Source organism: Triticum dicoccoides, chromosome 4A, assembly GCF_002162155.2.
Source record: "Triticum dicoccoides isolate Atlit2015 ecotype Zavitan chromosome 4A, WEW_v2.0, whole genome shotgun sequence".
NCBI classification, from domain to species: Eukaryota; Viridiplantae; Streptophyta; class Magnoliopsida; order Poales; family Poaceae; genus Triticum; species Triticum dicoccoides.
Window position 1 is genome coordinate 690,831,342 of NC_041386.1, and position 9,674 is coordinate 690,841,015.

A 9,674-nucleotide genomic window follows, 5' to 3' on the forward strand; every position below is an offset into this window, starting at 1 on the left:
CTTTCTTGTTCGTTTTATTTTTGGACACTTTTTCCTTCTCCAACACCATGGAGCACTTTGTTGCTTTAGTTTCTTTTCCTTGTTATTCTTGGAACACTCTCCATTTCAACACCAGTGCGAGGGATTAATGATTTGTTAGGGAATATCTCATTTCATTTCAGAAGGTTATTGAGAAAATATTATGTCTATATTGTAGGAAGGTGATCTCACATATATGGTGCGATTTTTGAATTTTTAATTACCTATTATTTACGTGATTGAATTAAATCAGCACCTATCAAAGCAAGCACGAAAGAAGATCTCCCACTTTAATGGGAAGGATAAAACTAGTGGGAGGGGTGGTGGGATGTGAGATGAATAAAAACCCAAAGAAAATAAACCATACCCATCTACCAACTCCCCCTTAGAGTAGAGATAAATAGAGTAACTTGGAATAATCTAAACCAATTTGGTACTTTCTCAAAATCACGTACTGAATTAACTCAATCGAATCAATTCAAATCTTTACAAAATCACAACTAAATCATAACTTTCCTTTGCTTCTCTTATGAATACCCGAATCAAATCAAATCTTATCAAAATCTCAAGTAAACCAAAACTTTCCTTGCATTCCCTACCCATACTCACTTCAAATTAAATCTTATCAAAATCTAGAATATGGTGGGTGTAAGGCATATGTCAGATATAATTAGTGTTGAATCACTAGAATATGTATGCGACCATTGCAACACACGCGCAATTAGCTAGTACTAATCAATATTGGTGTATGTAGTTTCCAATTTTGGTTTCAATACAAGGGAGTGACTCATAGTATTTGGTTTCTGTGTTAACACACACATTTTAAAGAACAAAAAGTGCCAATTATTAATTACCTAAGGGGAAAAGCTTGAGGTCTTCAAAACACATGGAGAATATTATGTGTTTTATGTAGGTAAAATTATAACAATTCTTAATCGCATAAGTAGTTTAGATGAACTATATTTTCTGTCAATTGTTTCATACACTTCTTATTGCGAAAAGACCTACCTATTACGAAGAGTCACCATATGTACAAAGCAGCCCAAAAATAGGACATCTTGATATGAATATTTAAAGACACTAACATAATCCATATTAAATATAAATCACATGAGATTACTCTTCCAACACAGAAGGATATGGCAAGAACCAAAAACAGACAAACATTAAGCGAATATTTGCTTTGCAGGTTTTTGGAGTATTCCAATAGGATTGTGATTCTCATTTTTTTTCTTAGTTATTATGGCATTCGTTTAATAGCAATGTAGGTACTACTCCCTCCGTCCCAAAATACTTGTCGAAGAAATAGATAAAAATAGATGTATCTGCAACTAAAATACATCTAGATACATCCATTTGTCCGACAAGTATTTCCGAACGGAGGGAGTACATTCCTTAGGATAATGTTCATTTGACGTAATTCGTGAGGATTAGGTGAGAGCTCAATACTAGATTTTATTAAAAAAATAGAAAGAACTTAGAGACCAGCTTGGTAGAATTTTAGAACATGAAGATGAAGGAACCCTAGAGGAAATAATAAAGTTGTTATTTTATATTTCCTTATTCATTATAAATGTTTATTATTCATGTTACAATTGTATTAACCGGAAACTTGATACATATGTGGAAACATAGACAAAACACCATGTCCCTAGTATGCCTCTACTAGACTACAAAGGACATAATTCCCGAGCTCTTCGCGATGCTAAAGGCCGTGGAGGTAGAAATAAAAAAGGAGCATCAAGTGTTGATGGTTAACAAGACCACTAGTTTCAAGAAGAAGGGCAAGGGTAAAAAGAAGGGGAACTTCAAAAAGACTGACAAGCAGGTTGTCACTCCCGGGAAGAAACCCAAATTTGGACCCAAGCCTGAAACTGAGTGCTTCTACTGCAAAGGGACTGGTCACTGGAAGCAGAACTGTCCAAGTATTTGGCGGATAAGAAAGATGGCAAGGTGAACAAAGGTATATGTGATATACATGTTATTGATGTGTACCTTACTAATTATCGTAGTAGTGCATGGGTATTTGATACCGGTTCGGTTGCTCATATTTGTAACTCGAAGCAGGGACTACAGATTAAACGAAGATTGGCTAAGGACGAGGTGACGATGCGCGTCGGAAATGGTTCCAAGGTTGATGTGATCGCCGTCGGCACTCTACCTCTACATCTTCCTTCGAGATTAGTTTTAGACCTGAATAATTGTTATTTGGTGCCAGCGTTGAGCATTAACATTATATCTGGATCTTGTTTAGTGTGAACCGGTTATTCATTTAAATCAGAGAATAATGGTTGTTCTATTCATACGAGTAGTATCTTTTATGGTCATGCACCCTTGAAGAGTGGTCTATTTCTATTGAATCTTGATCGTGATGATACACATATTCATAATATTGATGCCAAAAGATGCAAAGTTGGTAATGATAGTGCAACTTATTTGTGGCATTGCCGTTTGGGTCATATCGGTGTAAAGCGCATGAAGAAACTCCATAAAGATGGACTTTCTGAAGCACTTGATTATGAATCATTTGCTACTTGCGAACCGTGCCTTATGGGCAAGATGACTAAAACTCCGTTCTCTGGAACAATGGAACGAGCTAGTGACTTATTGGAAATAATACATACTGATGTATGCGGCCCGATGAGTGTTGATGCTCGTGGCGGGTATCATTATTTTCTGACCTTCACAGATGATTTGAGAAGATATGGGTATATCTACTTAATGAAACACAAGTCTGAAACATTTGAAAAGTTCGAAGAATTTCCGAGTGAAGTGGAGAATCATCGTAACAAGAAAATAAAGTTTCTACGATCCGATCATGGAGGAGAATATTTGAGTTACGAGTTTGGCCTTCATTTAAAACAATGTGGAATAGTTTCACAACTCACGCCACCTGGAACACCACATCGTAATGGTGTGTCCAAACGTCATAACTGCACTTTGTTGGATATGGTGCGATCTATGATGTCTCTTACCGATGTACCACTATTGTTTTGGGGTTATGCATTAGAGACAGCTGCATTCACTTTAAACAGGGCACCGTCAAAATCCGTTGAGACGACACCGTATTAACTGTGGTCTAGCAATAAACCTAAGCTGTCGTTTCTGAAAGTTTGGGGATGCGATGCTTATGTGAAAAGGCTTCAGCCCGATAAGCTCGAACCCAAATCGGAGAAATGTGTCTTCATAGGATACCCTAAAGAAACAATTGGGTACACCTTCTACCACAAGTCTGAAGGCAAGATTTTTTTTGCTAAGAACGGAACCTTTCTAGAGAAGGAGTTTCTCTCGAAATAAGTGAGTGGGAGGAAAGTAGAACTTGATAAGGTAATTGTGCCTATTCTCAATTTGGAAAGTAACTCAGCCGAGAAATTTGTTCCCGTGATGTCTACACCAACTAGAGAGGAAGCTAATGATAAAGATCATGAAACTACAGATCAAGTTTCTACAGAACCTCGTAGGTCTGGAAGAGCACGATCCGCACTAGAGTGGTACGGTACTCCTGTTCTAGAAGCCATGTTACTTGACCATGACGAACCTATGAATGATGAAGAAGCTATGATGAGCCCAGATTCCGAAAATGGCTTGAGGCCATGAAATCTGACATAGGATCCATGTATGAGAAGAAAGTGTGGACTTTGGTGGATCTGCCCGATGATCGGCGACCCATAGAGAATAAATGGATCTTCAAGAAGAAGACTGACACTGATGGTAATGTTACTGTCTATAGAGCTCGACTTGTTGCAAAGGGTTTTCGACAAGTTCAATGAGTTGACTACAATGAGACTTTCTCACCCGTAGCGATGCTTAAGTTTGTCCGAATCATGTTAGCAATTGCCGCATTTTATGATTATAAAATCTGGCAAATGGATGTCAAAACTGCATTCTTTAATGGATTTCTTAAAGAAGAGTTTTGTATGATGCAACCAGAAGGTTTTGTCGATCCTAAAGGTGCTAACAAAGTGTGCAAGCTCCAGCGATCCATTTATGGACTGGTGCAAGCATCTCGGAGTTGGAATATATGCTTTGATGAGGTGATCAAAGGATATGGTTTTATACAGACTTTTGGAGAAGCCTGTATTTACGAGAAAGTGAGTGGGAGCTCTATAGCATTTCTAATATTATATGTGGATGACATATGGTTGATTAGAAATGATATAGATTTTTTGAATAGCATAAAGGTATACTTGAATAAGAGTTTTTCAATGAAAGACCTCGGTGAAGCTGCTTATATATTGGGCATCAAGACCTATAGAGATAGATCAAGACGCTTGATAGGACTTTCACAAAGCACATACCTTGATAAAGTTTTGAAAAAGTTCAAAATGGACCAGTCAAAGAAAGGGTTCTTGCATGTGTTACAAGGTGTGAAGTTCAGTAAGACTCAGTGCCCGACCACTGGAGAAGATAGAGAGAAAATGAAAGTCATTCCCTATATGCTTGAGCCATAGGTTCTATCATGTATGATATGTTGTGTACCAGACCTGATGTGTGTATTGCTATAAGTTTAGCAGGGAGGTACCAAAGTAATCCAGGAGTGGATCACTGGACAGCGGTCAAGAACATCCTGAAGTGCCTGAAAAGTTCTAGGGATATGTTTCTCATTTATTGAGGTGACAAAGAGCTTGTCGTAAGTGGTTACGTCGATGCTGGCTTTGACACTGATCCGGATGACTCTAAGTCACAATCCGGATACGTATTTTTGTTGAATGGTGGAGCTGTCAGTTGGTGTAGTTCCAAGCAGAGCGTCGTGACGGGATCTACGTGTGAAGCAGAGTACATAGCTGCTTCGGAAGCAGCTAATGAAGGAGTCTGGATGAAGGAGTCCATATCCGATCTAGGTGTAATACCTAGTGCATCGGGTCCAATGAAAATCTTTTGTGACAATATTGGAGCAATTGCCTTGGCGAGGGAATCCAGATTTCACAAAAAGACCAAACACATCAAGAGACGCTTCAACTCCATCTGAGATTTGGTCGAGGAGGGAGACATAGAGATTCACAAAATACATACGGATCTGAATGTTGCAGACCCATTGACTAAGCCTCTTCCACAAGCAAAACATGATCAACACCAAGACTCCATGGGTGTTAGATTCATTACAATGTAATCTAGATTATTGACTCTAGTGCAAGTGGGAGACTGAAGGAAATATGCCCTAGAGGCAATAATAAAGTTGTTATTTTATATTTCCTTATGCATGATAAATGTTTACTATTCATGCTAGAATTGTATTAACCGGAAACTTGATACAATACATAGACAAAACACCATGTCCCTAGTATGCCTCTACTAGACTAACTCGTTGATCAAAGATGGTTAGGTTTCCTAGCCATAGACATGAGTTGTCATTTGATAAACGGGGTCACATCATTAGGAGAATGATGTGATGGACGAGACCCATCCTTTAGCTTAGCATAATGATCGTTGAGTTTTATTGTTACTGCTTTCTTTGTTTTAAATATATATTTCTCCGACTATGAGATTGTGCAACTCCCGGACACCGGAGGAATGCCTTGTGTGCTATCAAATATCACAACGTAACTAGGTGATTATAAAGATGCTCTACAGGTATATCCGAAGGTGTTTGTTGGGTTGGCATAAATCGAGATTAGGATTTGTCACTCCGAGTATCGGAGAGGTATCTCTAGGCCCTCTCGGTAATGCACGTCATATGAAGCCTTGCAAGCAATGTGACTAATGAGTTAGTTAAGGGATGATGCACTACAAACGAGTAAAGAGACTTGTCGGTAACGAGATTGAACTAGGTATTAAGATACCGACGATTGAATCTCGGGCAAGTAACATACTGATGACAAAGGGAATAACTAAGTTGACATTGCGGTTCGACTGATAAAGATCTTCGTAGAATAAGTGGGAACCAATATGATAATCCAGGTTCCGCTATTGGTTATTGACTGGAGAGGTGTCTCGGTCATCTCAACATAGTTCTCGAACCCATAGGGCCCGCACGCTTAACATTCGATGACAATATGTATTATAAGAGTTATGTGTTTGGGTGATTGAAGGTTGTTCTGAGTCCCGGATGAGATCGCGGACATGACGAGGAGTCTCGAAATGGTCGAGAGGTAAAGATTAATATATTGGAAGGTTGTATACGGACACCGGAATGGTTTCGGAAAGGTTTGGGGATTTTTTGGAGTACCGGGAGGTTACCGGAACCTCCCGGGAAAGGTAATGGGCCTCATGGGCCATAGGGGAGTGGAGGAGGCACGACACGAGAGGTGCCCCCCCAAGGGAGTCCAAATTGGTCTAGGGGGTGCGGGCGCGGCCCCCCCTTTCCTTCTCCCTTTCCACCTCTTTCCCCTTTCCCCTCTCCGTTGGAAGGAAAAAAAGAGGGGGGGCAAAATCTACTAGCACTGGAGTCCTAGTAGGACTCCCCCTCCCTAGCGCACCCCAAGGGATGGCCGGCCTCCCCCTCCTCCTTTATATACGGGGGTAGGGGGCACCCAAAAGCACATCAATTGTCTTAGCCGTGTGCGGTGCCCCCCTCCACTATTTACTCCTCCGATCATATCATCGTAGTGCTTAGGTGAAGCCCTGCACGGATCACATCACCAACACCGTCATCACACCGTCGTGCTGACGGAACTCATCGAATCCATCGACACTCTGCTGGATCAAGAGTTCGAGGGACGTCATTGAGCTGAACGTGTGTAGAACTCGGAGGTGTCGTACGTTCGGTACTTGATCGATTGATTCGAGAAGACGTTCCACTACATCAACCGCGTTAAGTTAGCGCTTCCACTTTTGGTCTACGAGGGTACGTGGACACACTCTCCCCTCTCGTTGCTATGCATCTCCTAGATAGATCTTGCGTGAGCGTAGATTTTTTTTTGAAATTGCATGCTATGTTTCCCAACAGAAGAATTTAAGTAGTTGCAAAGACATGAAGATAAAAAATTATAGATGGAGACAACAATACTAGATGTTATCACGCTAAAGTAATGGGAGGAGAAGGCAAAATAGGATTACATCCTTAGAACAAGAGGAATGTGTGATAGAGGGTGAGGTTCAGTTGATGGCTTGCATTATTGGATTTTATAAAAAAAACTATTAGAACACCCTAATTGTTCTAATATTGCTCCTCAAACTCAAGATTTACCTTAAATACGTTAGTACATAGGTGGTTGACAAATTGGTATAACCTTTTTCTATGTTCATGATGTAGTTTTTCAAATGGAGATAAATAAAAATTCTGGTTCTGATGGGTTCCCTGCATATTTCTATCAAGAGTTTTGGGTTTTGGTTCAATGGCATTTGAAAGGACTTCTTGATGTTTTTAATCATGGTGGGCGAGATATTGCTAGGCTGAATTATGGGATAATTACTCGTGTTCCCAAGACTAATGATGCTAAAGAAATTCAGAAGTTCAGGCCTATTTGTATTCTTAATGTTAGCATCAAAATCATTACCATGGTTCTAATGAACAGATTGGGCAAAATTGTTTCCCATGTTATTTCCCTACCCAGATTTCTTTCGTTCAAGGCATGCGCATCATGAAAGGAGTGGTTGTATTACATGAAACATTAAATTTTGTTTATTTTAAGAAACATAGTGCTCTATAGTTTAAGGTTGACTTTAAGGAAGCTTATGATAAAATTAATTGGCCCGTTGTGATTCAACTTCTTAAAACGAAATGAGCCCCTACTAAATGGTGTGACTGGGTCATGCTTTCTAGAGGGGGTAATGTGGGGGTCAGAGTAACTCATAAGATTGGTCCTTACTTTAAAACTCACAAAAGGCCTACACATGGTGATGTTTTATCACCTCTGCTCTTTGATTTGGCTGTAGATAGTATAGTTGTTTATGTAGAAAGCCAATATGTTTTGTAAACGGAGTTCTAGATGAAATTTTAAATAATGGAGTGAATATGCTTCAGTATGCTAATGGCACCATCTTTTTGATTCAAGATGATGTAGAAAGTGCTAAAAAATCATAAATTCATCTTGATTGCTTTTGCGAAAATGTCTGGACTTAGTATTAATTTTCATAAGAGTGAGTTGTTTGTTTTGGGAAGCTAAGAATAAAGTTGAGGTTTCTTAGGAGAGTTTCATAAGAGTTAGATGGCTGATTTGCCAATGAAATATCTGGATATGCCGATTTCGGATACTAGGATAAGGAATAAACATTGGAAATGTGTGGAGGATAAAATTGAAAACAGGATGAGTATGTTGGCAAGGCAAACTGTTGGGCTCTATTGATGGCAGAATGACTTTAGTCCAAGTTTTACTTACCAACACACCTCCTTTTATGATGTTTTTTTAACCCATCCTTGTGGGAGTTCTTAAGAAAGCTAATTTGTTTAAATCTAGAATGCTATGAAAGGGTGACGAGGATAAAAATAAATATCACTTAGTTAAATAGAAAACTTGTTGTAAACAAAGAGATCAAGTGGGTTTGGGGATTCTTAATTTGGATCTCATGAATAAAGCACTATTAGCTAAATTCAAATACGAATATGGGCATTGGCAATCAATTTTTTTAAAATAAATATGTCCCTGTTGGGTGCATCTCTAGGGCTAAACCCAAGGAGCTTGATTCATAGATTTTGTTTACATTTTGAAAGTAAAAGATTTTTTATCAATTCTGGAAGAGAAGTTTGGGATATGGCCATAATACTAGTTTTTGGGAACATTTGTGTGTAGATGAAAAACCTTTAAAAATTGCTTACCACAGGCTGTACTTGTTGAGCTTTGATCATAACATTATTTTTGCTGAAGCACTAAAGAAAGGTTGGGGGGCTTTAGATTCAGGAGAACTATATATTGGGAGCCTTTAGAGCCCTAGAATAGTTTGAATCTTAGATGTGAAGAGGTAGAAACGGGATCTGGTAAAGGTAAAATAAAATGGATGCTGACAAGTGATAGAAATTTAACTATCAAATCTTTATATACAAAACTGATTAATCTGACTGCAATGTTCCTCAAAACTTCTTATGGGAGGTCAAAGTCCTAACTAAGGTTAAAGTTTTCTGGCTTGTGGCTAAAAAGGTTATTCTCGCCGAAGATAATCTCTTAAGAAGAGGATGGGTTGGTAGTAAAATGTGTATATTTTGTGGTAGAGATGAAACAGTTAATCATCTATTCTTCCAATGTTATGCTGCTAGTTTTGTCTAGAGCCTACTAAAATGTGATTTTATCCTTAACTCCACTCCAAACGCATTTAGTGACTTCTTTGGGAACTGGATTAGAAGTTCCCCAAAGAATGATAAAAAGCTAGTGTTGGCTAGAGTTTCATCTATTTTCTGGTGTGTCTGGAAGTGCAGGAATGATGTTATTTCGAGAAAAAAACTTATCAATGATCCCATGATCCTCATAAAGATGATTTTCTATTGGATTATTGGATGGTGTATTTTGCAGATAATGGAGGAAAGCAGAGGGGTGGTGTCTTGAGGATTGCTGGCTCAATCTGAAGCTTAGAGGACCGGCCATCTCTGCTTCATTTCTTCCCCTATGAGGTGCCGCGGACTGCCCCTATTTCCGCAATCTTTATCGGGCTTCCTTTTCTGTCTCTAATGTAATAATGCTCCTAGGTTTGCCTATTTGCCAAGTTTAGCTTCTCAACCCTTTTCTTGTTGGGGTTGTGGGAGAAGTTTGGTTTGTGATATGATAATGTTCTAGATCCGCGCACGG